Source organism: Garra rufa, chromosome 1 (assembly GCF_049309525.1).
Source record: "Garra rufa chromosome 1, GarRuf1.0, whole genome shotgun sequence".
In the NCBI taxonomy this organism is placed as follows: Eukaryota; Metazoa; Chordata; class Actinopteri; order Cypriniformes; family Cyprinidae; genus Garra; species Garra rufa.
In genome coordinates, this window is record NC_133361.1 from 105,758,071 (window position 1) to 105,780,678 (window position 22,608).

At 41.6% G+C, this 22,608-nt stretch overlaps 36 non-coding genes and 1 pseudogene across 36 annotated transcripts; all 37 read left to right on the top strand.

The window, feature by feature from the left end:
- Nucleotides 1-476: 476 nt before the first annotated feature.
- Nucleotides 477-595, top strand: LOC141302041 (5S ribosomal RNA). The gene has a single exon (XR_012342284.1). It is a non-coding gene; the product is annotated as a 5S ribosomal RNA (ribosomal RNA).
- Nucleotides 596-679: 84 nt separating this feature from the next.
- On the top strand, nucleotides 680-798 carry LOC141302048 (5S ribosomal RNA). Its single transcript, XR_012342285.1, has one exon. It is a non-coding gene; the product is annotated as a 5S ribosomal RNA (ribosomal RNA).
- An 84-nt stretch (nucleotides 799-882) lies between these two features.
- Nucleotides 883-1,001, top strand: LOC141302056 (5S ribosomal RNA). Its single transcript, XR_012342286.1, has one exon. It is a non-coding gene; the product is annotated as a 5S ribosomal RNA (ribosomal RNA).
- A 753-nt stretch (nucleotides 1,002-1,754) lies between these two features.
- LOC141302072 (5S ribosomal RNA) lies at nucleotides 1,755-1,873 on the top strand. The gene has a single exon (XR_012342290.1). It is a non-coding gene; the product is annotated as a 5S ribosomal RNA (ribosomal RNA).
- A 753-nt stretch (nucleotides 1,874-2,626) lies between these two features.
- On the top strand, nucleotides 2,627-2,745 carry LOC141302079 (5S ribosomal RNA). The gene has a single exon (XR_012342291.1). It is a non-coding gene; the product is annotated as a 5S ribosomal RNA (ribosomal RNA).
- An 84-nt stretch (nucleotides 2,746-2,829) lies between these two features.
- Nucleotides 2,830-2,948, top strand: LOC141295973 (5S ribosomal RNA). The gene has a single exon (XR_012341171.1). It is a non-coding gene; the product is annotated as a 5S ribosomal RNA (ribosomal RNA).
- An 84-nt stretch (nucleotides 2,949-3,032) lies between these two features.
- On the top strand, nucleotides 3,033-3,151 carry LOC141302085 (5S ribosomal RNA). Its single transcript, XR_012342292.1, has one exon. It is a non-coding gene; the product is annotated as a 5S ribosomal RNA (ribosomal RNA).
- Nucleotides 3,152-3,904: 753 nt separating this feature from the next.
- On the top strand, nucleotides 3,905-4,023 carry LOC141318461 (5S ribosomal RNA). Its single transcript, XR_012352777.1, has one exon. It is a non-coding gene; the product is annotated as a 5S ribosomal RNA (ribosomal RNA).
- Nucleotides 4,024-4,776: 753 nt separating this feature from the next.
- On the top strand, nucleotides 4,777-4,895 carry LOC141302092 (5S ribosomal RNA). Its single transcript, XR_012342294.1, has one exon. It is a non-coding gene; the product is annotated as a 5S ribosomal RNA (ribosomal RNA).
- An 84-nt stretch (nucleotides 4,896-4,979) lies between these two features.
- On the top strand, nucleotides 4,980-5,098 carry LOC141302097 (5S ribosomal RNA). Its single transcript, XR_012342295.1, has one exon. It is a non-coding gene; the product is annotated as a 5S ribosomal RNA (ribosomal RNA).
- An 84-nt stretch (nucleotides 5,099-5,182) lies between these two features.
- On the top strand, nucleotides 5,183-5,301 carry LOC141302103 (5S ribosomal RNA). Its single transcript, XR_012342297.1, has one exon. It is a non-coding gene; the product is annotated as a 5S ribosomal RNA (ribosomal RNA).
- A 753-nt stretch (nucleotides 5,302-6,054) lies between these two features.
- On the top strand, nucleotides 6,055-6,173 carry LOC141302110 (5S ribosomal RNA). The gene has a single exon (XR_012342300.1). It is a non-coding gene; the product is annotated as a 5S ribosomal RNA (ribosomal RNA).
- Nucleotides 6,174-6,926: 753 nt separating this feature from the next.
- LOC141302116 (5S ribosomal RNA) lies at nucleotides 6,927-7,045 on the top strand. The gene has a single exon (XR_012342301.1). It is a non-coding gene; the product is annotated as a 5S ribosomal RNA (ribosomal RNA).
- A 753-nt stretch (nucleotides 7,046-7,798) lies between these two features.
- On the top strand, nucleotides 7,799-7,917 carry LOC141302124 (5S ribosomal RNA). Its single transcript, XR_012342302.1, has one exon. It is a non-coding gene; the product is annotated as a 5S ribosomal RNA (ribosomal RNA).
- Nucleotides 7,918-8,670: 753 nt separating this feature from the next.
- LOC141302132 (5S ribosomal RNA) lies at nucleotides 8,671-8,789 on the top strand. Its single transcript, XR_012342303.1, has one exon. It is a non-coding gene; the product is annotated as a 5S ribosomal RNA (ribosomal RNA).
- A 753-nt stretch (nucleotides 8,790-9,542) lies between these two features.
- Nucleotides 9,543-9,661, top strand: LOC141302144 (5S ribosomal RNA). Its single transcript, XR_012342305.1, has one exon. It is a non-coding gene; the product is annotated as a 5S ribosomal RNA (ribosomal RNA).
- A 753-nt stretch (nucleotides 9,662-10,414) lies between these two features.
- LOC141302151 (5S ribosomal RNA) lies at nucleotides 10,415-10,533 on the top strand. Its single transcript, XR_012342306.1, has one exon. It is a non-coding gene; the product is annotated as a 5S ribosomal RNA (ribosomal RNA).
- Nucleotides 10,534-11,286: 753 nt separating this feature from the next.
- LOC141302158 (5S ribosomal RNA) lies at nucleotides 11,287-11,405 on the top strand. The gene has a single exon (XR_012342307.1). It is a non-coding gene; the product is annotated as a 5S ribosomal RNA (ribosomal RNA).
- A 753-nt stretch (nucleotides 11,406-12,158) lies between these two features.
- Nucleotides 12,159-12,277, top strand: LOC141318067 (5S ribosomal RNA). The gene has a single exon (XR_012352406.1). It is a non-coding gene; the product is annotated as a 5S ribosomal RNA (ribosomal RNA).
- A 753-nt stretch (nucleotides 12,278-13,030) lies between these two features.
- Nucleotides 13,031-13,149, top strand: LOC141302166 (5S ribosomal RNA). Its single transcript, XR_012342310.1, has one exon. It is a non-coding gene; the product is annotated as a 5S ribosomal RNA (ribosomal RNA).
- Nucleotides 13,150-13,233: 84 nt separating this feature from the next.
- LOC141314175 (5S ribosomal RNA) lies at nucleotides 13,234-13,352 on the top strand. Its single transcript, XR_012350102.1, has one exon. It is a non-coding gene; the product is annotated as a 5S ribosomal RNA (ribosomal RNA).
- Nucleotides 13,353-13,436: 84 nt separating this feature from the next.
- Nucleotides 13,437-13,555, top strand: LOC141317517 (5S ribosomal RNA). The gene has a single exon (XR_012351891.1). It is a non-coding gene; the product is annotated as a 5S ribosomal RNA (ribosomal RNA).
- A 753-nt stretch (nucleotides 13,556-14,308) lies between these two features.
- On the top strand, nucleotides 14,309-14,427 carry LOC141318476 (5S ribosomal RNA). Its single transcript, XR_012352791.1, has one exon. It is a non-coding gene; the product is annotated as a 5S ribosomal RNA (ribosomal RNA).
- Nucleotides 14,428-15,180: 753 nt separating this feature from the next.
- LOC141302173 (5S ribosomal RNA) lies at nucleotides 15,181-15,299 on the top strand. The gene has a single exon (XR_012342311.1). It is a non-coding gene; the product is annotated as a 5S ribosomal RNA (ribosomal RNA).
- An 84-nt stretch (nucleotides 15,300-15,383) lies between these two features.
- Nucleotides 15,384-15,502, top strand: LOC141302179 (5S ribosomal RNA). The gene has a single exon (XR_012342312.1). It is a non-coding gene; the product is annotated as a 5S ribosomal RNA (ribosomal RNA).
- Nucleotides 15,503-16,255: 753 nt separating this feature from the next.
- On the top strand, nucleotides 16,256-16,374 carry LOC141302187 (5S ribosomal RNA). Its single transcript, XR_012342313.1, has one exon. It is a non-coding gene; the product is annotated as a 5S ribosomal RNA (ribosomal RNA).
- Nucleotides 16,375-16,458: 84 nt separating this feature from the next.
- Nucleotides 16,459-16,577, top strand: LOC141302194 (5S ribosomal RNA). The gene has a single exon (XR_012342314.1). It is a non-coding gene; the product is annotated as a 5S ribosomal RNA (ribosomal RNA).
- Nucleotides 16,578-17,330: 753 nt separating this feature from the next.
- Nucleotides 17,331-17,449, top strand: LOC141302200 (5S ribosomal RNA). Its single transcript, XR_012342316.1, has one exon. It is a non-coding gene; the product is annotated as a 5S ribosomal RNA (ribosomal RNA).
- Nucleotides 17,450-18,202: 753 nt separating this feature from the next.
- LOC141302208 (5S ribosomal RNA) lies at nucleotides 18,203-18,321 on the top strand. Its single transcript, XR_012342320.1, has one exon. It is a non-coding gene; the product is annotated as a 5S ribosomal RNA (ribosomal RNA).
- Nucleotides 18,322-18,405: 84 nt separating this feature from the next.
- On the top strand, nucleotides 18,406-18,524 carry LOC141302229 (5S ribosomal RNA). Its single transcript, XR_012342341.1, has one exon. It is a non-coding gene; the product is annotated as a 5S ribosomal RNA (ribosomal RNA).
- Nucleotides 18,525-18,608: 84 nt separating this feature from the next.
- On the top strand, nucleotides 18,609-18,727 carry LOC141302240 (5S ribosomal RNA). The gene has a single exon (XR_012342352.1). It is a non-coding gene; the product is annotated as a 5S ribosomal RNA (ribosomal RNA).
- Nucleotides 18,728-19,480: 753 nt separating this feature from the next.
- On the top strand, nucleotides 19,481-19,599 carry LOC141302251 (5S ribosomal RNA). Its single transcript, XR_012342356.1, has one exon. It is a non-coding gene; the product is annotated as a 5S ribosomal RNA (ribosomal RNA).
- Nucleotides 19,600-20,352: 753 nt separating this feature from the next.
- Nucleotides 20,353-20,471, top strand: LOC141302262 (5S ribosomal RNA). The gene has a single exon (XR_012342357.1). It is a non-coding gene; the product is annotated as a 5S ribosomal RNA (ribosomal RNA).
- Nucleotides 20,472-20,555: 84 nt separating this feature from the next.
- Nucleotides 20,556-20,674, top strand: LOC141302273 (5S ribosomal RNA). Its single transcript, XR_012342358.1, has one exon. It is a non-coding gene; the product is annotated as a 5S ribosomal RNA (ribosomal RNA).
- Nucleotides 20,675-20,758: 84 nt separating this feature from the next.
- On the top strand, nucleotides 20,759-20,877 carry LOC141302284 (5S ribosomal RNA). Its single transcript, XR_012342359.1, has one exon. It is a non-coding gene; the product is annotated as a 5S ribosomal RNA (ribosomal RNA).
- A 753-nt stretch (nucleotides 20,878-21,630) lies between these two features.
- Nucleotides 21,631-21,749, top strand: LOC141302295 (5S ribosomal RNA). Its single transcript, XR_012342360.1, has one exon. It is a non-coding gene; the product is annotated as a 5S ribosomal RNA (ribosomal RNA).
- A 753-nt stretch (nucleotides 21,750-22,502) lies between these two features.
- Nucleotides 22,503-22,608, top strand: LOC141346663 (5S ribosomal RNA; annotated as a pseudogene).

The following is a 22,608-nucleotide window of genomic DNA, read 5'->3' on the forward strand; positions in this document are numbered from 1 at the left end:
GAGGAGTTGCTAATTTTAGAGCTCACCTTTCCATTCACCACCTGCAAACTTTGGATTACACTTTCTGTGGATTGTATATACACCGGTGGACACTCACATTGGACTTATCAACACACTGGGATTCTTGGACTGTTTTTAGGGTATGGACAAATGAACTGTATTCTTTTAACAGCGTTTACCTCGTTTTATCGTGTTGTTTTAAAGTCTTTTATGTGAACCTTGTAAATAAACCAAATCTATTTAAACCAATCTTCTTTTATGTCTCATTCTTTTAACCACTAGTCATCTCTCACAGTTAAATCTGACCCCATTTTAGTCTTGTAACTCGGCTGATAAGGCCGATTGTTACACTTGGATGGGAGACCGCCTGGGATTACCAGGTGCTGTAAGCTTTTGCCTTTTCTTCACTATTTATATAATATGCTGGCTTTTACGGAGGCTGATCTTTAAATAGCCCACTTTTTGGAGCTGCCCTCGCTTACGGCCATACCGCGCTGAGAGCGCCCGATCTCGTCTGATCTCGGAAGCTAAGCAGCGTCGGGCCTGCTTAGTACTTGGATGGGAGACCGCCTGGGAATACCAGGTGCTGTAAGCTTTTGCCTTTTCTTCACTATTTATATAATATGCTGGCTTTTACGGAGGCTGATCTTTAAATAGCCCACTTTTTGGAGCAGCCCTCGCTTACGGCCATACCGCGCTGAGAGCGCCCGATCTCGTCTGATCTCGGAAGCTAAGCAGCGTCGGGCCTGCTTAGTACTTGGATGGGAGACCGCCTGGGAATACCAGGTGCTGTAAGCTTTTGCCTTTTCTTCACTATTTATATAATATGCTGGCTTTTACGGAGGCTGATCTTTAAATAGCCCACTTTTTGGAGCAGCCCTCGCTTACGGCCATACCGCGCTGAGAGCGCCCGATCTCGTCTGATCTCGGAAGCTAAGCAGCGTCGGGCCTGCTTAGTACTTGGATGGGAGACCGCCTGGGAATACCAGGTGCTGTAAGCTTTTGCCTTTTCTTCACTATTTATATAATATGCTGGCTTTTAGAAAGACGTGTTTTACCGCTCTATTTATTACAATCATTTAAATGTATTATAGAGTTTTAAGTGTTTTACATGTTTTTTAGGCCATTTTATTACTCTTAACATTTTAAGTGAGTGTGTGTCTTTAAAAAATGGATGGTTGGCCTGCCATGTGACTAGACACATGACAGGAAGCAGGAAGTACAACTGTATAAGAGAGCAGCATGACAAACAAAGGACAGTCACCAAACTGTTGGATTGAGGAGTTGCTAATTTTAGAGCTCACCTTTCCATTCACCACCTGCAAACTTTGGATTACACTTTCTGTGGATTGTATATACACCGGTGGACACTCACATTGGACTTATCAACACACTGGGATTCTTGGACTGTTTTTAGGGTATGGACAAATGAACTGTATTCTTTTAACAGCGTTTACCTCGTTTTATCGTGTTGTTTTAAAGTCTTTTATGTGAACCTTGTAAATAAACCAAATCTATTTAAACCAATCTTCTTTTATGTCTCATTCTTTTAACCACTAGTCATCTCTCACAGTTAAATCTGACCCCATTTTAGTCTTGTAACTCGGCTGATAAGGCCGATTGTTACACTTGGATGGGAGACCGCCTGGGATTACCAGGTGCTGTAAGCTTTTGCCTTTTCTTCACTATTTATATAATATGCTGGCTTTTACGGAGGCTGATCTTTAAATAGCCCACTTTTTGGAGCAGCCCTCGCTTACGGCCATACCGCGCTGAGAGCGCCCGATCTCGTCTGATCTCGGAAGCTAAGCAGCGTCGGGCCTGCTTAGTACTTGGATGGGAGACCGCCTGGGAATACCAGGTGCTGTAAGCTTTTGCCTTTTCTTCACTATTTATATAATATGCTGGCTTTTAGAAAGACGTGTTTTACCGCTCTATTTATTACAATCATTTAAATGTATTATAGAGTTTTAAGTGTTTTACATGTTTTTTAGGCCATTTTATTACTCTTAACATTTTAAGTGAGTGTGTGTCTTTAAAAAATGGATGGTTGGCCTGCCATGTGACTAGACACATGACAGGAAGCAGGAAGTACAACTGTATAAGAGAGCAGCATGACAAACAAAGGACAGTCACCAAACTGTTGGATTGAGGAGTTGCTAATTTTAGAGCTCACCTTTCCATTCACCACCTGCAAACTTTGGATTACACTTTCTGTGGATTGTATATACACCGGTGGACACTCACATTGGACTTATCAACACACTGGGATTCTTGGACTGTTTTTAGGGTATGGACAAATGAACTGTATTCTTTTAACAGCGTTTACCTCGTTTTATCGTGTTGTTTTAAAGTCTTTTATGTGAACCTTGTAAATAAACCAAATCTATTTAAACCAATCTTCTTTTATGTCTCATTCTTTTAACCACTAGTCATCTCTCACAGTTAAATCTGATCCCATTTTAGTCTTGTAACTCGACTGATAAGGCCGATTGTTACACTTGGATGGGAGACCGCCTGGGAATACCAGGTGCTGTAAGCTTTTGCCTTTTCTTCACTATTTATATAATATGCTGGCTTTTACGGAGGCTGATCTTTAAATAGCCCACTTTTTGGAGCAGCCCTCGCTTACGGCCATACCGCGCTGAGAGCGCCCGATCTCGTCTGATCTCGGAAGCTAAGCAGCGTCGGGCCTGCTTAGTACTTGGATGGGAGACCGCCTGGGAATACCAGGTGCTGTAAGCTTTTGCCTTTTCTTCACTATTTATATAATATGCTGGCTTTTACGGAGGCTGATCTTTAAATAGCCCACTTTTTGGAGCAGCCCTCGCTTACGGCCATACCGCGCTGAGAGCGCCCGATCTCGTCTGATCTCGGAAGTTAAGCAGCGTCGGGCCTGCTTAGTACTTGGATGGGAGACCGCCTGGGAATACCAGGTGCTGTAAGCTTTTGCCTTTTCTTCACTATTTATATAATATGCTGGCTTTTACGGAGGCTGATCTTTAAATAGCCCACTTTTTGGAGCAGCCCTCGCTTACGGCCATACCGCGCTGAGAGCGCCCGATCTCGTCTGATCTCGGAAGCTAAGCAGCGTCGGGCCTGCTTAGTACTTGGATGGGAGACCGCCTGGGAATACCAGGTGCTGTAAGCTTTTGCCTTTTCTTCACTATTTATATAATATGCTGGCTTTTAGAAAGACGTGTTTTACCGCTCTATTTATTACAATCATTTAAATGTATTATAGAGTTTTAAGTGTTTTACATGTTTTTTAGGCCATTTTATTACTCTTAACATTTTAAGTGAGTGTGTGTCTTTAAAAAATGGATGGTTGGCCTGCCATGTGACTAGACACATGACAGGAAGCAGGAAGTACAACTGTATAAGAGAGCAGCATGACAAACAAAGGACAGTCACCAAACTGTTGGATTGAGGAGTTGCTAATTTTAGAGCTCACCTTTCCATTCACCACCTGCAAACTTTGGATTACACTTTCTGTGGATTGTATATACACCGGTGGACACTCACATTGGACTTATCAACACACTGGGATTCTTGGACTGTTTTTAGGGTATGGACAAATGAACTGTATTCTTTTAACAGCGTTTACCTCGTTTTATCGTGTTGTTTTAAAGTCTTTTATGTGAACCTTGTAAATAAACCAAATCTATTTAAACCAATCTTCTTTTATGTCTCATTCTTTTAACCACTAGTCATCTCTCACAGTTAAATCTGACCCCATTTTAGTCTTGTAACTCGGCTGATAAGGCCGATTGTTACACTTGGATGGGAGACCGCCTGGGATTACCAGGTGCTGTAAGCTTTTGCCTTTTCTTCACTATTTATATAATATGCTGGCTTTTACGGAGGCTGATCTTTAAATAGCCCACTTTTTGGAGCAGCCCTCGCTTACGGCCATACCGCGCTGAGAGCGCCAGATCTCGTCTGATCTCGGAAGCTAAGCAGCGTCGGGCCTGCTTAGTACTTGGATGGGAGACCGCCTGGGAATACCAGGTGCTGTAAGCTTTTGCCTTTTCTTCACTATTTATATAATATGCTGGCTTTTAGAAAGACGTGTTTTACCGCTCTATTTATTACAATCATTTAAATGTATTATAGAGTTTTAAGTGTTTTACATGTTTTTTAGGCCATTTTATTACTCTTAACATTTTAAGTGAGTGTGTGTCTTTAAAAAATGGATGGTTGGCCTGCCATGTGACTAGACACATGACAGGAAGCAGGAAGTACAACTGTATAAGAGAGCAGCATGACAAACAAAGGACAGTCACCAAACTGTTGGATTGAGGAGTTGCTAATTTTAGAGCTCACCTTTCCATTCACCACCTGCAAACTTTGGATTACACTTTCTGTGGATTGTATATACACCGGTGGACACTCACATTGGACTTATCAACACACTGGGATTCTTGGACTGTTTTTAGGGTATGGACAAATGAACTGTATTCTTTTAACAGCGTTTACCTCGTTTTATTGTGTTGTTTTAAAGTCTTTTATGTGAACCTTGTAAATAAACCAAATCTATTTAAACCAATCTTCTTTTATGTCTCATTCTTTTAACCACTAGTCATCTCTCACAGTTAAATCTGACCCCATTTTAGTCTTGTAACTCGGCTGATAAGGCCGATTGTTACACTTGGATGGGAGACCGCCTGGGATTACCAGGTGCTGTAAGCTTTTGCCTTTTCTTCACTATTTATATAATATGCTGGCTTTTACGGAGGCTGATCTTTAAATAGCCCACTTTTTGGAGCAGCCCTCGCTTACGGCCATACCGCGCTGAGAGCGCCCGATCTCGTCTGATCTCGGAAGCTAAGCAGCGTCGGGCCTGCTTAGTACTTGGATGGGAGACCGCCTGGGAATACCAGGTGCTGTAAGCTTTTGCCTTTTCTTCACTATTTATATAATATGCTGGCTTTTACGGAGGCTGATCTTTAAATAGCCCACTTTTTGGAGCAGCCCTCGCTTACGGCCATACCGCGCTGAGAGCGCCCGATCTCGTCTGATCTCGGAAGCTAAGCAGCGTCGGGCCTGCTTAGTACTTGGATGGGAGACCGCCTGGGAATACCAGGTGCTGTAAGCTTTTGCCTTTTCTTCACTATTTATATAATATGCTGGCTTTTACGGAGGCTGATCTTTAAATAGCCCATTTTTTGGAGCAGCCCTCGCTTACGGCCATACCGCGCTGAGAGCGCCCGATCTCGTCTGATCTCGGAAGCTAAGCAGCGTCGGGCCTGCTTAGTACTTGGATGGGAGACCGCCTGGGAATACCAGGTGCTGTAAGCTTTTGCCTTTTCTTCACTATTTATATAATATGCTGGCTTTTAGAAAGACGTGTTTTACCGCTCTATTTATTACAATCATTTAAATGTATTATAGAGTTTTAAGTGTTTTACATGTTTTTTAGGCCATTTTATTACTCTTAACATTTTAAGTGAGTGTGTGTCTTTAAAAAATGGATGGTTGGCCTGCCATGTGACTAGACACATGACAGGAAGCAGGAAGTACAACTGTATAAGAGAGCAGCATGACAAACAAAGGACAGTCACCAAACTGTTGGATTGAGGAGTTGCTAATTTTAGAGCTCACCTTTCCATTCACCACCTGCAAACTTTGGATTACACTTTCTGTGGATTGTATATACACCGGTGGACACTCACATTGGACTTATCAACACACTGGGATTCTTGGACTGTTTTTAGGGTATGGACAAATGAACTGTATTCTTTTAACAGCGTTTACCTCGTTTTATCGTGTTGTTTTAAAGTCTTTTATGTGAACCTTGTAAATAAACCAAATCTATTTAAACCAATCTTCTTTTATGTCTCATTCTTTTAACCACTAGTCATCTCTCACAGTTAAATCTGACCCCATTTTAGTCTTGTAACTCGGCTGATAAGGCCGATTGTTACACTTGGATGGGAGACCGCCTGGGATTACCAGGTGCTGTAAGCTTTTGCCTTTTCTTCACTATTTATATAATATGCTGGCTTTTACGGAGGCTGATCTTTAAATAGCCCACTTTTTGGAGCAGCACTCGCTTACGGCCATACCGCGCTGAGAGCGCCCGATCTCGTCTGATCTCGGAAGCTAAGCAGCGTCGGGCCTGCTTAGTACTTGGATGGGAGACCGCCTGGGAATACCAGGTGCTGTAAGCTTTTGCCTTTTCTTCACTATTTATATAATATGCTGGCTTTTAGAAAGACGTGTTTTACCGCTCTATTTATTACAATCATTTAAATGTATTATAGAGTTTTAAGTGTTTTACATGTTTTTTAGGCCATTTTATTACTCTTAACATTTTAAGTGAGTGTGTGTCTTTAAAAAATGGATGGTTGGCCTGCCATGTGACTAGACACATGACAGGAAGCAGGAAGTACAACTGTATAAGAGAGCAGCATGACAAACAAAGGACAGTCACCAAACTGTTGGATTGAGGAGTTGCTAATTTTAGAGCTCACCTTTCCATTCACCACCTGCAAACTTTGGATTACACTTTCTGTGGATTGTATATACACCGGTGGACACTCACATTGGACTTATCAACACACTGGGATTCTTGGACTGTTTTTAGGGTATGGACAAATGAACTGTATTCTTTTAACAGCGTTTACCTCGTTTTATCGTGTTGTTTTAAAGTCTTTTATGTGAACCTTGTAAATAAACCAAATCTATTTAAACCAATCTTCTTTTATGTCTCATTCTTTTAACCACTAGTCATCTCTCACAGTTAAATCTGACCCCATTTTAGTCTTGTAACTCGGCTGATAAGGCCGATTGTTACACTTGGATGGGAGACCGCCTGGGATTACCAGGTGCTGTAAGCTTTTGCCTTTTCTTCACTATTTATATAATATGCTGGCTTTTACGGAGGCTGATCTTTAAATAGCCCACTTTTTGGAGCAGCCCTCGCTTACGGCCATACCGCGCTGAGAGCGCCCGATCTCGTCTGATCTCGGAAGCTAAGCAGCGTCGGGCCTGCTTAGTACTTGGATGGGAGACCGCCTGGGAATACCAGGTGCTGTAAGCTTTTGCCTTTTCTTCACTATTTATATAATATGCTGGCTTTTAGAAAGACGTGTTTTACCGCTCTATTTATTACAATCATTTAAATGTATTATAGAGTTTTAAGTGTTTTACATGTTTTTTAGGCCATTTTATTACTCTTAACATTTTAAGTGAGTGTGCGTCTTTAAAAAATGGATGGTTGGCCTGCCATGTGACTAGACACATGACAGGAAGCAGGAAGTACAACTGTATAAGAGAGCAGCATGACAAAGAAAGGACAGTCACCAAACTGTTGGATTGAGGAGTTGCTAATTTTAGAGCTCACCTTTCCATTCACCACCTGCAAACTTTGGATTACACTTTCTGTGGATTGTATATACACCGGTGGACACTCACATTGGACTTATCAACACACTGGGATTCTTGGACTGTTTTTAGGGTATGGACAAATGAACTGTATTCTTTTAACAGCGTTTACCTCGTTTTATCGTGTTGTTTTAAAGTCTTTTATGTGAACCTTGTAAATAAACCAAATCTATTTAAACCAATCTTCTTTTATGTCTCATTCTTTTAACCACTAGTCATCTCTCACAGTTAAATCTGACCCCATTTTAGTCTTGTAACTCGGCTGATAAGGCCGATTGTTACACTTGGATGGGAGACCGCCTGGGATTACCAGGTGCTGTAAGCTTTTGCCTTTTCTTCACTATTTATATAATATGCTGGCTTTTACGGAGGCTGATCTTTAAATAGCCCACTTTTTGGAGCAGCCCTCGCTTACGGCCATACCGCGCTGAGAGCGCCCGATCTCGTCTGATCTCGGAAGCTAAGCAGCGTCGGGCCTGCTTAGTACTTGGATGGGAGACCGCCTGGGAATACCAGGTGCTGTAAGCTTTTGCCTTTTCTTCACTATTTATATAATATGCTGGCTTTTAGAAAGACGTGTTTTACCGCTCTATTTATTACAATCATTTAAATGTATTATAGAGTTTTAAGTGTTTTACATGTTTTTTAGGCCATTTTATTACTCTTAACATTTTAAGTGAGTGTGCGTCTTTAAAAAATGGATGGTTGGCCTGCCATGTGACTAGACACATGACAGGAAGCAGGAAGTACAACTGTATAAGAGAGCAGCATGACAAACAAAGGACAGTCACCAAACTGTTGGATTGAGGAGTTGCTAATTTTAGAGCTCACCTTTCCATTCACCACCTGCAAACTTTGGATTACACTTTCTGTGGATTGTATATACACCGGTGGACACTCACATTGGATTTATCAACACACTGGGATTCTTGGACTGTTTTTAGGGTATGGACAAATGAACTGTATTCTTTTAACAGCGTTTACCTCGTTTTATCGTGTTGTTTTAAAGTCTTTTATGTGAACCTTGTAAATAAACCAAATCTATTTAAACCAATCTTCTTTTATGTCTCATTCTTTTAACCACTAGTCATCTCTCACAGTTAAATCTGACCCCATTTTAGTCTTGTAACTCGGCTGATAAGGCCGATTGTTACACTTGGATGGGAGACCGCCTGGGATTACCAGGTGCTGTAAGCTTTTGCCTTTTCTTCACTATTTATATAATATGCTGGCTTTTACGGAGGCTGATCTTTAAATAGCCCACTTTTTGGAGCAGCCCTCGCTTACGGCCATACCGCGCTGAGAGCGCCCGATCTCGTCTGATCTCGGAAGCTAAGCAGCGTCGGGCCTGCTTAGTACTTGGATGGGAGACCGCCTGGGAATACCAGGTGCTGTAAGCTTTTGCCTTTTCTTCACTATTTATATAATATGCTGGCTTTTAGAAAGACGTGTTTTACCGCTCTATTTATTACAATCATTTAAATGTATTATAGAGTTTTAAGTGTTTTACATGTTTTTTAGGCCATTTTATTACTCTTAACATTTTAAGTGAGTGTGTGTCTTTAAAAAATGGATGGTTGGCCTGCCATGTGACTAGACACATGACAGGAAGCAGGAAGTACAACTGTATAAGAGAGCAGCATGACAAACAAAGGACAGTCACCAAACTGTTGGATTGAGGAGTTGCTAATTTTAGAGCTCACCTTTCCATTCACCACCTGCAAACTTTGGATTACACTTTCTGTGGATTGTATATACACCGGTGGACACTCACATTGGACTTATCAACACACTGGGATTCTTGGACTGTTTTTAGGGTATGGACAAATGAACTGTATTCTTTTAACAGCGTTTACCTCGTTTTATCGTGTTGTTTTAAAGTCTTTTATGTGAACCTTGTAAATAAACCAAATCTATTTAAACCAATCTTCTTTTATGTCTCATTCTTTTAACCACTAGTCATCTCTCACAGTTAAATCTGATCCCATTTTAGTCTTGTAACTCGGCTGATAAGGCCGATTGTTACACTTGGATGGGAGACCGCCTGGGAATACCAGGTGCTGTAAGCTTTTGCCTTTTCTTCACTATTTATATAATATGCTGGCTTTTACGGAGGCTGATCTTTAAATAGCCCACTTTTTGGAGCAGCCCTCGCTTACGGCCATACCGCGCTGAGAGCGCCCGATCTCGTCTGATCTCGGAAGCTAAGCAGCGTCGGGCCTGCTTAGTACTTGGATGGGAGACCGCCTGGGAATACCAGGTGCTGTAAGCTTTTGCCTTTTCTTCACTATTTATATAATATGCTGGCTTTTAGAAAGACGTGTTTTACCGCTCTATTTATTACAATCATTTAAATGTATTATAGAGTTTTAAGTGTTTTACATGTTTTTTAGGCCATTTTATTACTCTTAACATTTTAAGTGAGTGTGTGTCTTTAAAAAATGGATGGTTGGCCTGCCATGTGACTAGACACATGACAGGAAGCAGGAAGTACAACTGTATAAGAGAGCAGCATGACAAACAAAGGACAGTCACCAAACTGTTGGATTGAGGAGTTGCTAATTTTAGAGCTCACCTTTCCATTCACCACCTGCAAACTTTGGATTACACTTTCTGTGGATTGTATATACACCGGTGGACACTCACATTGGACTTATCAACACACTGGGATTCTTGGACTGTTTTTAGGGTATGGACAAATGAACTGTATTCTTTTAACAGCGTTTACCTCGTTTTATCGTGTTGTTTTAAAGTCTTTTATGTGAACCTTGTAAATAAACCAAATCTATTTAAACCAATCTTCTTTTATGTCTCATTCTTTTAACCACTAGTCATCTCTCACAGTTAAATCTGACCCCATTTTAGTCTTGTAACTCGGCTGATAAGGCCGATTGTTACACTTGGATGGGAGACCGCCTGGGATTACCAGGTGCTGTAAGCTTTTGCCTTTTCTTCACTATTTATATAATATGCTGGCTTTTACGGAGGCTGATCTTTAAATAGCCCACTTTTTGGAGCAGCCCTCGCTTACGGCCATACCGCGCTGAGAGCGCCCGATCTCGTCTGATCTCGGAAGCTAAGCAGCGTCGGGCCTGCTTAGTACTTGGATGGGAGACCGCCTGGGAATACCAGGTGCTGTAAGCTTTTGCCTTTTCTTCACTATTTATATAATATGCTGGCTTTTAGAAAGACGTGTTTTACCGCTCTATTTATTACAATCATTTAAATGTATTATAGAGTTTTAAGTGTTTTACATGTTTTTTAGGCCATTTTATTACTCTTAACATTTTAAGTGAGTGTGCGTCTTTAAAAAATGGATGGTTGGCCTGCCATGTGACTAGACACATGACAGGAAGCAGGAAGTACAACTGTATAAGAGAGCAGCATGACAAACAAAGGACAGTCACCAAACTGTTGGATTGAGGAGTTGCTAATTTTAGAGCTCACCTTTCCATTCACCACCTGCAAACTTTGGATTACACTTTCTGTGGATTGTATATACACCGGTGGACACTCACATTGGACTTATCAACACACTGGGATTCTTGGACTGTTTTTAGGGTATGGACAAATGAACTGTATTCTTTTAACAGCGTTTACCTCGTTTTATCGTGTTGTTTTAAAGTCTTTTATGTGAACCTTGTAAATAAACCAAATCTATTTAAACCAATCTTCTTTTATGTCTCATTCTTTTAACCACTAGTCATCTCTCACAGTTAAATCTGACCCCATTTTAGTCTTGTAACTCGGCTGATAAGGCCGATTGTTACACTTGGATGGGAGACCGCCTGGGATTACCAGGTGCTGTAAGCTTTTGCCTTTTCTTCACTATTTATATAATATGCTGGCTTTTACGGAGGCTGATCTTTAAATAGCCCACTTTTTGGAGCAGCCCTCGCTTACGGCCATACCGCGCTGAGAGCGCCCGATCTCGTCTGATCTCGGAAGCTAAGCAGCGTCGGGCCTGCTTAGTACTTGGATGGGAGACCGCCTGGGAATACCAGGTGCTGTAAGCTTTTGCCTTTTCTTCACTATTTATATAATATGCTGGCTTTTAGAAAGACGTGTTTTACCGCTCTATTTATTACAATCATTTAAATGTATTATAGAGTTTTAAGTGTTTTACATGTTTTTTAGGCCATTTTATTACTCTTAACATTTTAAGTGAGTGTGTGTCTTTAAAAAATGGATGGTTGGCCTGCCATGTGACTAGACACATGACAGGAAGCAGGAAGTACAACTGTATAAGAGAGCAGCATGACAAACAAAGGACAGTCACCAAACTGTTGGATTGAGGAGTTGCTAATTTTAGAGCTCACCTTTCCATTCACCACCTGCAAACTTTGGATTACACTTTCTGTGGATTGTATATACACCGGTGGACACTCACATTGGACTTATCAACACACTGGGATTCTTGGACTGTTTTTAGGGTATGGACAAATGAACTGTATTCTTTTAACAGCGTTTACCTCGTTTTATCGTGTTGTTTTAAAGTCTTTTATGTGAACCTTGTAAATAAACCAAATCTATTTAAACCAATCTTCTTTTATGTCTCATTCTTTTAACCACTAGTCATCTCTCACAGTTAAATCTGATCCCATTTTAGTCTTGTAACTCGGCTGATAAGGCCGATTGTTACACTTGGATGGGAGACCGCCTGGGAATACCAGGTGCTGTAAGCTTTTGCCTTTTCTTCACTATTTATATAATATGCTGGCTTTTACGGAGGCTGATCTTTAAATAGCCCACTTTTTGGAGCAGCCCTCGCTTACGGTCATTCCGCGCTGAGAGCGCCCGATCTCGTCTGATCTCGGAAGCTAAGCAGCGTCGGGCCTGCTTAGTACTTGGATGGGAGACCGCCTGGGAATACCAGGTGCTGTAAGCTTTTGCCTTTTCTTCACTATTTATATAATATGCTGGCTTTTAGAAAGACGTGTTTTACCGCTCTATTTATTACAATCATTTAAATGTATTATAGAGTTTTAAGTGTTTTACATGTTTTTTAGGCCATTTTATTACTCTTAACATTTTAAGTGAGTGTGTGTCTTTAAAAAATGGATGGTTGGCCTGCCATGTGACTAGACACATGACAGGAAGCAGGAAGTACAACTGTATAAGAGAGCAGCATGACAAACAAAGGACAGTCACCAAACTGTTGGATTGAGGAGTTGCTAATTTTAGAGCTCACCTTTCCATTCACCACCTGCAAACTTTGGATTACACTTTCTGTGGATTGTATATACACCGGTGGACACTCACATTGGACTTATCAACACACTGGGATTCTTGGACTGTTTTTAGGGTATGGACAAATGAACTGTATTCTTTTAACAGCGTTTACCTCGTTTTATCGTGTTGTTTTAAAGTCTTTTATGTGAACCTTGTAAATAAACCAAATCTATTTAAACCAATCTTCTTTTATGTCTCATTCTTTTAACCACTAGTCATCTCTCACAGTTAAATCTGACCCCATTTTAGTCTTGTAACTCGGCTGATAAGGCCGATTGTTACACTTGGATGGGAGACCGCCTGGGATTACCAGGTGCTGTAAGCTTTTGCCTTTTCTTCACTATTTATATAATATGCTGGCTTTTACGGAGGCTGATCTTTAAATAGCCCACTTTTTGGAGCTGCCCTCGCTTACGGCCATACCGCGCTGAGAGCGCCCGATCTCGTCTGATCTCGGAAGCTAAGCAGCGTCGGGCCTGCTTAGTACTTGGATGGGAGACCGCCTGGGAATACCAGGTGCTGTAAGCTTTTGCCTTTTCTTCACTATTTATATAATATGCTGGCTTTTACGGAGGCTGATCTTTAAATAGCCCACTTTTTGGAGCAGTCCTCGCTTACGGCCATACCGCGCTGAGAGCGCCCGATCTCGTCTGATCTCGGAAGCTAAGCAGCGTCGGGCCTGCTTAGTACTTGGATGGGAGACCGCCTGGGAATACCCGGTGCTGTAAGCTTTTGCCTTTTCTTCACTATTTATATAATATGCTGGCTTTTACGGAGGCTGATCTTTAAATAGCCCACTTTTTGGAGCAGCCCTCGCTTACGGCCATACCGTGCTGAGAGCGCCCGATCTCGTCTGATCTCGGAAGCTAAGCAGCGTCGGGCCTGCTTAGTACTTGGATGGGAGACCGCCTGGGAATACCAGGTGCTGTAAGCTTTTGCCTTTTCTTCACTATTTATATAATATGCTGGCTTTTAGAAAGACGTGTTTTACCGCTCTATTTATTACAATCATTTAAATGTATTATAGAGTTTTAAGTGTTTTACATGTTTTTTAGGCCATTTTATTACTCTTAACATTTTAAGTGAGTGTGTGTCTTTAAAAAATGGATGGTTGGCCTGCCATGTGACTAGACACATGACAGGAAGCAGGAAGTACAACTGTATAAGAGAGCAGCATGACAAACAAAGGACAGTCACCAAACTGTTGGATTGAGGAGTTGCTAATTTTAGAGCTCACCTTTCCATTCACCACCTGCAAACTTTGGATTACACTTTCTGTGGATTGTATATACACCGGTGGACACTCACATTGGACTTATCAACACACTGGGATTCTTGGACTGTTTTTAGGGTATGGACAAATGAACTGTATTCTTTTAACAGCGTTTACCTCGTTTTATCGTGTTGTTTTAAAGTCTTTTATGTGAACCTTGTAAATAAACCAAATCTATTTAAACCAATCTTCTTTTATGTCTCATTCTTTTAACCACTAGTCATCTCTCACAGTTAAATCTGACCCCATTTTAGTCTTGTAACTCGGCTGATAAGGCCGATTGTTACACTTGGATGGGAGACCGCCTGGGATTACCAGGTGCTGTAAGCTTTTGCCTTTTCTTCACTATTTATATAATATGCTGGCTTTTACGGAGGCTGATCTTTAAATAGCCCACTTTTTGGAGCAGCCCTCGCTTACGGCCATACCGCGCTGAGAGCGCCCGATCTCGTCTGATCTCGGAAGCTAAGCAGCGTCGGGCCTGCTTAGTACTTGGATGGGAGACCGCCTGGGAATACCAAGTGCTGTAAGCTTTTGCCTTTTCTTCACTATTTATATAATATGCTGGCTTTTAGAAAGACGTGTTTTACCGCTCTATTTATTACAATCATTTAAATGTATTATAGAGTTTTAAGTGTTTTACATGTTTTTTAGGCCATTTTATTACTCTTAACATTTTAAGTGAGTGTGTGTCTTTAAAAAATGGATGGTTGGCCTGCCATGTGACTAGACACATGACAGGAAGCAGGAAGTACAACTGTATAAGAGAGCAGCATGACAAACAAAGGACAGTCACCAAACTGTTGGATTGAGGAGTTGCTAATTTTAGAGCTCACCTTTCCATTCACCACCTGCAAACTTTGGATTACACTTTCTGTGGATTGTATATACACCGGTGGACACTCACATTGGACTTATCAACACACTGGGATTCTTGGACTGTTTTTAGGGTATGGACAAATGAACTGTATTCTTTTAACAGCGTTTACCTCGTTTTATCGTGTTGTTTTAAAGTCTTTTATGTGAACCTTGTAAATAAACCAAATCTATTTAAACCAATCTTCTTTTATGTCTCATTCTTTTAACCACTAGTCATCTCTCACAGTTAAATCTGATCCCATTTTAGTCTTGTAACTCGACTGATAAGGCCGATTGTTACACTTGGATGGGAGACCGCCTGGGAATACCAGGTGCTGTAAGCTTTTGCCTTTTCTTCACTATTTATATAATATGCTGGCTTTTACGGAGGCTGATCTTTAAATAGCCCACTTTTTGGAGCAGCCCTCGCTTACGGCCATACCGCGCTGAGAGCGCCCGATCTCGTCTGATCTCGGAAGCTAAGCAGCGTCGGGCCTGCTTAGTACTTGGATGGGAGACCGCCTGGGAATACCAGGTGCTGTAAGCTTTTGCCTTTTCTTCACTATTTATATAATATGCTGGCTTTTACGGAGGCTGATCTTTAAATAGCCCACTTTTTGGAGCAGCCCTCGCTTACGGCCATACCGCGCTGAGAGCGCCCGATCTCGTCTGATCTCGGAAGCTAAGCAGCGTCGGGCCTGCTTAGTACTTGGATGGGAGACCGCCTGGGAATACCAGGTGCTGTAAGCTTTTGCCTTTTCTTCACTATTTATATAATATGCTGGCTTTTAGAAAGACGTGTTTTACCGCTCTATTTATTACAATCATTTAAATGTATTATAGAGTTTTAAGTGTTTTACATGTTTTTTAGGCCATTTTATTACTCTTAACATTTTAAGTGAGTGTGTGTCTTTAAAAAATGGATGGTTGGCCTGCCATGTGACTAGACACATGACAGGAAGCAGGAAGTACAACTGTATAAGAGAGCAGCATGACAAACAAAGGACAGTCACCAAACTGTTGGATTGAGGAGTTGCTAATTTTAGAGCTCACCTTTCCATTCACCACCTGCAAACTTTGGATTACACTTTCTGTGGATTGTATATACACCGGTGGACACTCACATTGGACTTATCAACACACTGGGATTCTTGGACTGTTTTTAGGGTATGGACAAATGAACTGTATTCTTTTAACAGCGTTTACCTCGTTTTATCGTGTTGTTTTAAAGTCTTTTATGTGAACCTTGTAAATAAACCAAATCTATTTAAACCAATCTTCTTTTATGTCTCATTCTTTTAACCACTAGTCATCTCTCACAGTTAAATCTGACCCCATTTTAGTCTTGTAACTCGGCTGATAAGGCCGATTGTTACACTTGGATGGGAGACCGCCTGGGATTACCAGGTGCTGTAAGCTTTTGCCTTTTCTTCACTATTTATATAATATGCTGGCTTTTACGGAGGCTGATCTTTAAATAGCCCACTTTTTGGAGCAGCCCTCGCTTACGGCCATACCGCGCTGAGAGCGCCCGATCTCGTCTGATCTCGGAAGCTAAGCAGCGTCGGGCCTGCTTAGTACTTGGATGGGAGACCGCCTGGGAATACCAGGTGCTGTAAGCTTTTGCCTTTTCTTCACTATTTATATAATATGCTGGCTTTTACGGAGGCTGATCTTTAAATAGCCCACTTTTTGGAGCAGCCCTCGCTTACGGCCATACCGCGCTGAGAGCGCCCGATCTCGTCTGATCTCGGAAGCTAAGCAGCGTCGGGCCTGCTTAGTACTTGGATGGGAGACCGCCTGGGAATACCAGGTGCTGTAAGCTTTTGCCTTTTCTTCACTATTTATATAATATGCTGGCTTTTAGAAAGACGTGTTTTACCGCTCTATTTATTACAATCATTTAAATGTATTATAGAGTTTTAAGTGTTTTACATGTTTTTTAGGCCATTTTATTACTCTTAACATTTTAAGTGAGTGTGTGTCTTTAAAAAATGGATGGTTGGCCTGCCATGTGACTAGACACATGACAGGAAGCAGGAAGTACAACTGTATAAGAGAGCAGCATGACAAACAAAGGACAGTCACCAAACTGTTGGATTGAGGAGTTGCTAATTTTAGAGCTCACCTTTCCATTCACCACCTGCAAACTTTGGATTACACTTTCTGTGGATTGTATATACACCGGTGGACACTCACATTGGACTTATCAACACACTGGGATTCTTGGACTGTTTTTAGGGTATGGACAAATGAACTGTATTCTTTTAACAGCGTTTACCTCGTTTTATCGTGTTGTTTTAAAGTCTTTTATGTGAACCTTGTAAATAAACCAAATCTATTTAAACCAATCTTCTTTTATGTCTCATTCTTTTAACCACTAGTCATCTCTCACAGTTAAATCTGACCCCATTTTAGTCTTGTAACTCGGCTGATAAGGCCGATTGTTACACTTGGATGGGAGACCGCCTGGGATTACCAGGTGCTGTAAGCTTTTGCCTTTTCTTCACTATTTATATAATATGCTGGCTTTTACGGAGGCTGATCTTTAAATAGCCCACTTTTTGGAGCAGCCCTCGCTTACGGCCATACCGCGCTGAGAGCGCCCGATCTCGTCTGATCTCGGAAGCTAAGCAGCGTCGGGCCTGCTTAGTACTTGGATGGGAGACCGCCTGGGAATACCAGGTGCTGTAAGCTTTTGCCTTTTCTTCACTATTTATATAATATGCTGGCTTTTAGAAAGACGTGTTTTACCGCTCTATTTATTACAATCATTTAAATGTATTATAGAGTTTTAAGTGTTTTACATGTTTTTTAGGCCATTTTATTACTCTTAACATTTTAAGTGAGTGTGCGTCTTTAAAAAATGGATGGTTGGCCTGCCATGTGACTAGACACATGACAGGAAGCAGGAAGTACAACTGTATAAGAGAGCAGCATGACAAACAAAGGACAGTCACCAAACTGTTGGATTGAGGAGTTGCTAATTTTAGAGCTCACCTTTCCATTCACCACCTGCAAACTTTGGATTACACTTTCTGTGGATTGTATATACACCGGTGGACACTCACATTGGACTTATCAACACACTGGGATTCTTGGACTGTTTTTAGGGTATGGACAAATGAACTGTATTCTTTTAACAGCGTTTACCTCGTTTTATCGTGTTGTTTTAAAGTCTTTTATGTGAACCTTGTAAATAAACCAAATCTATTTAAACCAATCTTCTTTTATGTCTCATTCTTTTAACCACTAGTCATCTCTCACAGTTAAATCTGACCCCATTTTAGTCTTGTAACTCGGCTGATAAGGCCGATTGTTACACTTGGATGGGAGACCGCCTGGGATTACCAGGTGCTGTAAGCTTTTGCCTTTTCTTCACTATTTATATAATATGCTGGCTTTTACGGAGGCTGATCTTTAAATAGCCCACTTTTTGGAGCAGCCCTCGCTTACGGCCATACCGCGCTGAGAGCGCCCGATCTCGTCTGATCTCGGAAGCTAAGCAGCGTCGGGCCTGCTTAGTACTTGGATGGGAGACCGCCTGGGAATACCAGGTGCTGTAAGCTTTTGCCTTTTCTTCACTATTTATATAATATGCTGGCTTTTACGGAGGCTGATCTTTAAATAGCCCACTTTTTGGAGCAGCCCTCGCTTACGGCCATACCGCGCTGAGAGCGCCCGATCTCGTCTGATCTCGGAAGCTAAGCAGCGTCGGGCCTGCTTAGTACTTGGATGGGAGACCGCCTGGGAATACCAGGTGCTGTAAGCTTTTGCCTTTTCTTCACTATTTATATAATATGCTGGCTTTTACGGAGGCTGATCTTTAAATAGCCCATTTTTTGGAGCAGCCCTCGCTTACGGCCATACCGCGCTGAGAGCGCCCGATCTCGTCTGATCTCGGAAGCTAAGCAGCGTCGGGCCTGCTTAGTACTTGGATGGGAGACCGCCTGGGAATACCAGGTGCTGTAAGCTTTTGCCTTTTCTTCACTATTTATATAATATGCTGGCTTTTAGAAAGACGTGTTTTACCGCTCTATTTATTACAATCATTTAAATGTATTATAGAGTTTTAAGTGTTTTACATGTTTTTTAGGCCATTTTATTACTCTTAACATTTTAAGTGAGTGTGTGTCTTTAAAAAATGGATGGTTGGCCTGCCATGTGACTAGACACATGACAGGAAGCAGGAAGTACAACTGTATAAGAGAGCAGCATGACAAACAAAGGACAGTCACCAAACTGTTGGATTGAGGAGTTGCTAATTTTAGAGCTCACCTTTCCATTCACCACCTGCAAACTTTGGATTACACTTTCTGTGGATTGTATATACACCGGTGGACACTCACATTGGACTTATCAACACACTGGGATTCTTGGACTGTTTTTAGGGTATGGACAAATGAACTGTATTCTTTTAACAGCGTTTACCTCGTTTTATCGTGTTGTTTTAAAGTCTTTTATGTGAACCTTGTAAATAAACCAAATCTATTTAAACCAATCTTCTTTTATGTCTCATTCTTTTAACCACTAGTCATCTCTCACAGTTAAATCTGACCCCATTTTAGTCTTGTAACTCGGCTGATAAGGCCGATTGTTACACTTGGATGGGAGACCGCCTGGGATTACCAGGTGCTGTAAGCTTTTGCCTTTTCTTCACTATTTATATAATATGCTGGCTTTTACGGAGGCTGATCTTTAAATAGCCCACTTTTTGGAGCAGCCCTCGCTTACGGCCATACCGCGCTGAGAGCGCCCGATCTCGTCTGATCTCGGAAGCTAAGCAGCGTCGGGCCTGCTTAGTACTTGGATGGGAGACCGCCTGGGAATACCAGGTGCTGTAAGCTTTTGCCTTTTCTTCACTATTTATATAATATGCTGGCTTTTAGAAAGACGTGTTTTACCGCTCTATTTATTACAATCATTTAAATGTATTATAGAGTTTTAAGTGTTTTACATGTTTTTTAGGCCATTTTATTACTCTTAACATTTTAAGTGAGTGTGCGTCTTTAAAAAATGGATGGTTGGCCTGCCATGTGACTAGACACATGACAGGAAGCAGGAAGTACAACTGTATAAGAGAGCAGCATGACAAACAAAGGACAGTCACCAAACTGTTGGATTGAGGAGTTGCTAATTTTAGAGCTCACCTTTCCATTCACCACCTGCAAACTTTGGATTACACTTTCTGTGGATTGTATATACACCGGTGGACACTCACATTGGACTTATCAACACACTGGGATTCTTGGACTGTTTTTAGGGTATGGACAAATGAACTGTATTCTTTTAACAGCGTTTACCTCGTTTTATCGTGTTGTTTTAAAGTCTTTTATGTGAACCTTGTAAATAAACCAAATCTATTTAAACCAATCTTCTTTTATGTCTCATTCTTTTAACCACTAGTCATCTCTCACAGTTAAATCTGACCCCATTTTAGTCTTGTAACTCGGCTGATAAGGCCGATTGTTACACTTGGATGGGAGACCGCCTGGGATTACCAGGTGCTGTAAGCTTTTGCCTTTTCTTCACTATTTATATAATATGCTGGCTTTTACGGAGGCTGATCTTTAAATAGCCCACTTTTTGGAGCAGCCCTCGCTTACGGCCATACCGCGCTGAGAGCGCCCGATCTCGTCTGATCTCGGAAGCTAAGCAGCGTCGGGCCTGCTTAGTACTTGGATGGGAGACCGCCTGGGAATACCAGGTGCTGTAAGCTTTTGCCTTTTCTTCACTATTTATATAATATGCTGGCTTTTACGGAGGCTGATCTTTAAATAGCCCACTTTTTGGAGCAGCCCTCGCTTACGGCCATACCGCGCTGAGAGCGCCCGATCTCGTCTGATCTCGGAAGCTAAGCAGCGTCGGGCCTGCTTAGTACTTGGATGGGAGACCGCCTGGGAATACCAGGTGCTGTAAGCTTTTGCCTTTTCTTCACTATTTATATAATATGCTGGCTTTTACGGAGGCTGATCTTTAAATAGCCCATTTTTTGGAGCAGCCCTCGCTTACGGCCATACCGCGCTGAGAGCGCCCGATCTCGTCTGATCTCGGAAGCTAAGCAGCGTCGGGCCTGCTTAGTACTTGGATGGGAGACCGCCTGGGAATACCAGGTGCTGTAAGCTTTTGCCTTTTCTTCACTATTTATATAATATGCTGGCTTTTAGAAAGACGTGTTTTACCGCTCTATTTATTACAATCATTTAAATGTATTATAGAGTTTTAAGTGTTTTACATGTTTTTTAGGCCATTTTATTACTCTTAACATTTTAAGTGAGTGTGTGTCTTTAAAAAATGGATGGTTGGCCTGCCATGTGACTAGACACATGACAGGAAGCAGGAAGTACAACTGTATAAGAGAGCAGCATGACAAACAAAGGACAGTCACCAAACTGTTGGATTGAGGAGTTGCTAATTTTAGAGCTCACCTTTCCATTCACCACCTGCAAACTTTGGATTACACTTTCTGTGGATTGTATATACACCGGTGGACACTCACATTGGACTTATCAACACACTGGGATTCTTGGACTGTTTTTAGGGTATGGACAAATGAACTGTATTCTTTTAACAGCGTTTACCTCGTTTTATCGTGTTGTTTTAAAGTCTTTTATGTGAACCTTGTAAATAAACCAAATCTATTTAAACCAATCTTCTTTTATGTCTCATTCTTTTAACCACTAGTCATCTCTCACAGTTAAATCTGACCCCATTTTAGTCTTGTAACTCGGCTGATAAGGCCGATTGTTACACTTGGATGGGAGACCGCCTGGGATTACCAGGTGCTGTAAGCTTTTGCCTTTTCTTCACTATTTATATAATATGCTGGCTTTTACGGAGGCTGATCTTTAAATAGCCCACTTTTTGGAGCAGCCCTCGCTTACGGCCATACCGCGCTGAGAGCGCCCGATCTCGTCTGATCTCGGAAGCTAAGCAGCGTCGGGCCTGCTTAGTACTTGGATGGGAGACCGCCTGGGAATACCAGGTGCTGTAAGCTTTTGCCTTTTCTTCACTATTTATATAATATGCTGGCTTTTAGAAAGACGTGTTTTACCGCTCTATTTATTACAATCATTTAAATGTATTATAGAGTTTTAAGTGTTTTACATGTTTTTTAGGCCATTTTATTACTCTTAACATTTTAAGTGAGTGTGTGTCTTTAAAAAATGGATGGTTGGCCTGCCATGTGACTAGACACATGACAGGAAGCAGGAAGTACAACTGTATAAGAGAGCAGCATGACAAACAAAGGACAGTCACCAAACTGTTGGATTGAGGAGTTGCTAATTTTAGAGCTCACCTTTCCATTCACCACCTGCAAACTTTGGATTACACTTTCTGTGGATTGTATATACACCGGTGGACACTCACATTGGACTTATCAACACACTGGGATTCTTGGACTGTTTTTAGGGTATGGACAAATGAACTGTATTCTTTTAACAGCGTTTACCTCGTTTTATCGTGTTGTTTTAAAGTCTTTTATGTGAACCTTGTAAATAAACCAAATCTATTTAAACCAATCTTCTTTTATGTCTCATTCTTTTAACCACTAGTCATCTCTCACAGTTAAATCTGACCCCATTTTAGTCTTGTAACTCGGCTGATAAGGCCGATTGTTACACTTGGATGGGAGACCGCCTGGGATTACCAGGTGCTGTAAGCTTTTGCCTTTTCTTCACTATTTATATAATATGCTGGCTTTTACGGAGGCTGATCTTTAAATAGCCCACTTTTTGGAGCAGCCCTCGCTTACGGCCATACCGCGCTGAGAGCGCCCGATCTCGTCTGATCTCGGAAGCTAAGCAGCGTCGGGCCTGCTTAGTACTTGGATGGGAGACCGCCTGGGAATACCA